This window comes from Alligator mississippiensis, chromosome 14 (genome assembly GCF_030867095.1).
Source record: "Alligator mississippiensis isolate rAllMis1 chromosome 14, rAllMis1, whole genome shotgun sequence".
NCBI classification, from domain to species: domain Eukaryota; kingdom Metazoa; phylum Chordata; order Crocodylia; family Alligatoridae; genus Alligator; species Alligator mississippiensis.
In genome coordinates, this window is record NC_081837.1 from 23,715,818 (window position 1) to 23,720,817 (window position 5,000).

Here is a 5,000-nt window from a genome sequence, read left to right on the forward strand (position 1 = left end):
GCGGAAGCCGCCCGCCGCCCGCGCCGAAGGCCCCCGGGCCCGCCCGGCCTCCGGGCAGGGCACCGGGGAGAAGTAGGAATCGTGGCCGGGCTCCTGGAACTCCTGCCCGGCCTGCCCCGCGGAAGCATGCCGGGTTCTCCCGCCGCGCCGTGCAGGTTCTTCCGCCCCTCGCCGGGGTAGCCGGGCTCCAACCGCTGGGCGCCGCAGCCTGGAAGGGCCCCTGCGAGTCGCCCCCCGGCCTGCACGCCCGCCGTGCAGTCGACCGGGTCGAAGCCGGAATCGCGGCCGGGTTCCTGGAACTCTCGCCCGGCCTGCCCGCCCGGCCCGCCCCCCCGGGCCGGAGCTCCAGTCGACTTGGAGCCAAACTCGGTTTTGACCCCCTCCTGCAGCACGGTCCGGCCCCGGAGGTTCCTCCGTCCGACCTCCTGGAACCCAAGATGGGCATCTAGGGTCCCGAAATCCGTGTCCCCGAAAATCTCCGCGAACCTTTCCTGGCAATATTGTAGATGCGGCACCCGGCCCAGCCACCGGGGGCAACCGCCGAAAGTGTCCGCCCTCCTGGAGCGAAGGCCCGGGCAAGGCCCGTTTCAAAAACCTCATACGGACTTCCGGAGCCCGAGCCCCGGCGCCAGGTCGACCCAGGGCCGACCTCCCGGGCCCCAGAGAGGCTCGTCTCCGCCGCGGAAGCCGCCCGCCGCCCGCGCCGAAGGCCCCCGGGCCCGCCCGGCCTCCGGGCAGGGCACCGGGGAGAAGTAGGAATCGTGGCCGGGCTCCTGGAACTCCTGCCCGGCCTGCCCCGCGGAAGCATGCCGGGTTCTCCCGCCGCGCCGTGCAGGTTCTTCCGCCCCTCGCCGGGGTAGCCGGGCTCCAACCGCTGGGCGCCGCAGCCTGGAAGGGCCCCTGCGAGTCGCCCCCCGGCCTGCACGCCCGCCGTGCAGTCGACCGGGTCGAAGCCGGAATCGCGGCCGGGTTCCTGGAACTCTCGCCCGGCCTGCCCGCCCGGCCCGCCCCCCGGGCCGGAGCGCCAGTCGACATGGAGCCAAACTCGGGGTTGACCCTCGCCTGCAGCACGGTCCGGCCCCGGAGGTTCCTCCGTCCGACCTCCTGGAACCCAAGATGGGCATCTAAGGTCCCGAAACCCGTGTCCTCGAAAATCTCCGCGAACCTTTCCTGGCAATATTGTAGATGCGGCACCCGGCCCAGCCACCGGGACGAACCGCCGAAAGTGTGCGGCCTCCTGGAGCGAAGGCCCGGGCAAGGCCCGTTTGAAAAACCTCATACGGACTTCCAGGCCCGGAGCCCCGGCGCCAGGTCGACCCCGGGCCTCCCTCCCGGGGCCCAGCACGGCTCGTCTCCCCCGCGGGAGCAGACCGCCGCCCTCGCCGAAGGCCCCCGGACCTGCCCGGCCTCCGGGCAGGGCACCGGGGAGAAGCCGGAATCGCGGCCGGGCTCCTGGAACTCTCGCCCGGCCAAGCCGCTCGGCCCGCCCCTGGGCCGGAGCTCCAGTCGACATGGAGCCAAACTCGCGGTTGAACCTCTCCTGCAGCACGGTCCGGCCCCGGAGGTTCCTCCGTCCGAGCTCCTGGAACCCAAGATGGGCATCTAGGGTCCCGAAAACCGTGTCCCCGAAAATCTCCGCGGACCTTTCCTGGCAATATTGTAGATGCGGCACCCGGCCCAGCCGCCGGGAGCAACCGCCGAAAGTGTGCGGCCTCCTGGAGCGAAGGCCCGGGCACGGCCCGTTTGAAAATCCTCATACGGACTTCCAGGGCCGGAGCTCGGGAGCCAGGTCGACCCCGGGCCTCCCTCCCGGGCGTTAGGGCGGCTCGTCTCCCCCGCGGGAGCAGCCCGCTGCCCGCGCCGAAGGCCCCCGGACCCGCCCGGCCTCCGGGCAGGGCACCGGGGAGAAGTAGGAATCGCGGCCGGGCTCCTGGAACTCTCGCCCGGCCAGGCCGCCCGGCCCGCCCCCCGGGCCGCAGCTCCAGTCGACATGGAGCCAAACTCGGGGTTGAACCTCTCCTGCAGCACGGTCCGGCCCCGGAGGTTCCTCTGACCGACTTTCTGGAACCGAACATGGGCATTTAGGGTCCTGAAAACCGAGTCCCCCAAAATCTCCGCGGACCTTTCCTGGCAATATTGTAGATGCGGCACCCGGCCCAGCCGCCGGGGGCAACCGCCGAAAGTGTCCGCCCTCCTGGAGCGAAGGCCCGGGCAAGGCCCGTTTGAAAAACCTCATACGGACTTCCGGAGCCCGAGCCCCGGCGCCAGGTCGACCCAGGGCCCACCTCCCGGGCCCCAGAGAGGCTCGTCTCCGCCGCGGAAGCCGCCCGCCGCCCGCGCCGAAGGCCCCCGGGCCCGCCCGGCCTCCGGGCAGGGCACCGGGGAGAAGCCGGAATCGCGGCCGGGCTCCTGGAACTCTCGCCGGGCAGGCCGCCCGGCCCGCCCCGGGGCCGGAGCTCCAGTCGACATGGAGCCAAAATCGGTTTTGACCCCCCTCCTTCGGCACGGTCCGGCCCCGGAGGTTCCTCCGTCCGAGCTCCTGGAACCCAAGATGGGCATCTAGGGTCCCGAAACCCGTATCCTCGAAAATCTCCGCGAACCTTTCCTGGCAATATTGTAGATGCGGCACCCGGCCCAGCCGCCGGGAGCAACCGCCGAAAGTGTGCGGCCTCCTGGAGCGAAGGCCCGGGCACGGCCCGTTTGAAAATCCTCATACGGACTTCCAGGGCCGGAGCTCGGGAGCCAGGTCGACCCCGGGCCTCCCTCCCGGGCGTTAGGGCGGCTCGTCTCCCCCGCGGGAGCAGCCCGCTGCCCGCGCCGAAGGCCCCCGGACCCGCCCGGCCTCCGGGCAGGGCACCGGGGAGAAGTAGGAATCGCGGCCGGGTTCCTGGAACTCTCGCCCGGCCAGGCCGCCCGGCCCGCCCCCCGGGCCGGAGCTCCAGTCGACATGGAGCCAAACTCGGGGTTGAACCCCTCCTGCAGCACGGTCCGGCCCCGGAGGTTCCTCCGTCCGCCCTCCTGGAACCGAAGATGGGCATCTAGGGTCCCGAAAACCGTGTCCCCGAAAATCTCCGCGGACCTTTCTCGGCAATATTGTAGATGCGGCACCCGGCCCAGCCACCGGGACGAACCGCCGAAAGTGTCCGCCCTCCTGGAGCGAAGGCCCGGGCACGGCCCGTTTGAAAAACCTCATACGGACTTCCGGAGCCCGAGCCCCGGCGCCAGGTCGACCCAGGGCCAACCTCCCGGGCCCCAGAGAGGCTCGTCTCCCCCGCGGGAGCAGCCCGCCGCCCGCGCCGAAGGCCCCCGGACCTGCCCGGCCTCCGGGCAGGGCACCGGGGAGAAGCCGGAATCGCGGCCGGGTTCCTGGAACTCTCGCCCGGCCCGCCCCTGGGCCAGAGCTCCAGTCGACATGGAGCCAAACCCGGGGTTGACCCCCTCCTGCAGCACGGTCCGGTCCCGGAGGTACCCCTGCCCGACCTCCTGGAACCCAAGATGGGCAACTAGGGTCCCGAAAAGCGTGTCCCCGAAAATCTCCGCGGACCTTTCCTGGCAATATTGTAGATGCGGCACCCGGCCCAGCCACCGGGGGCAACCGCCGAAAGTGTCCGCCCTCCTGGAGCGAAGGCCCGGGCACGGCCCGTTTGAAAAACCTCATCGGGACTTCCAGGGCCGGAGCCCCGGCGCCAGGTCGACCCCGGGCCTCCCTCCCGGGGCCCAGCACGGCTCGTCTCCCCCGCGGGAGCAGCCCGCCGCCCGCGCCGAAGGCCCCCGGACCTGCCCGGCCTCCGGGCAGGGCACCGGGGAGAAGTCGGAATCGCGGCCGGGCTCCTGGAACTCCCGCCCGGCCTGCCCCGCGGAGTCCTGCCCGGGCTCCCGCCGCCTTGGCCCGGGACGACCACCCCTCGGCGGGGTGCCTGGGCTCCGACCCCGGAGGCCCGGGTCCCTGCCGGGGCCCTTGGACCCGCCCCCGGGCTGCCCTTCCACGGAGCCCTTGACCGGGACGAGATCGGAATTGTGGCCGAGCTCCTGGAACTCTCGCCCGGCCTGACCGCCTTCTCCGGCCCTTTTCCGGTTTTCCCCGTTGACCTGGCTCCAAACTCGGGTTTGGCCCCTCAGCACGGCAGGGTTCTGCCCCGAAGATCCCTCTGACCGGCTTTCTGGAACCGAACATGGGCATTGAGGGTCCTTAAAAACGTGTTCTCGAAAATCTCCGCGGACCTTTCCTGGCAATATTGTAGATGCGGCACCCGGCCCAGCCACCGGGACGAACCGCCGAAAGTGTCCGCCCTCCTGGATCGAAGGCCCGGGCAAGGCCCGTTTCAAAAACCTCATACGGACTTCCGTGGGGGGGGCGGGCACCAGGTCAACCCCACGTATGCCTATGGGGATTTTCGCTCCCCAGGTCAACCCCATGGATGCCTATGGGGATTTTCGCTCCCCAGGTCAACCCCGTGGATGCCTATGGGCTTTTTCGGTCCCCAGCTCCACCCCAAGTATTCCTAGGGGCTTTTTCGCTCCCCAGGTCAACCCCATTTATTCCTATGGGGATTTTCAGTCCCCAGCTCAACCCCAAGTATTCCTAGGGGCTTTTTCGCTCCCCAGCTCCACCCCATGTATTCCTAAGGGCTTTTTCGGTCCCCAGCTCCACCCCAAGTATTCCTAGGGGTTTTTTCGCTCCCCAGCTCCACCCCATGTATTCCTAGGGGCTTTTCCGCTCCCCAGCTCCCCCCCATGTATTCCTAAGGGCTTTTTCGCTCCCCAGCTCCCCCCCATGTATTCCTAGGGGCTTTTTCGCTCCCCAGGTCAACCCCATTTATTCCTATGGGGATTTTCAGTCCCCAGCTCAACCCCAAGTATTCCTAGGGGCTTTTTCGCTCCCCAGCTCCACCCCATGTATTCCTAAGGGCTTTTTCGGTCCCCAGCTCCACCCCAAGTATTCCTAGGGGTTTTTTCGCTCCCCAGCTCCACCCCATGTATTCCTAGGGGCTTTTCCGCTC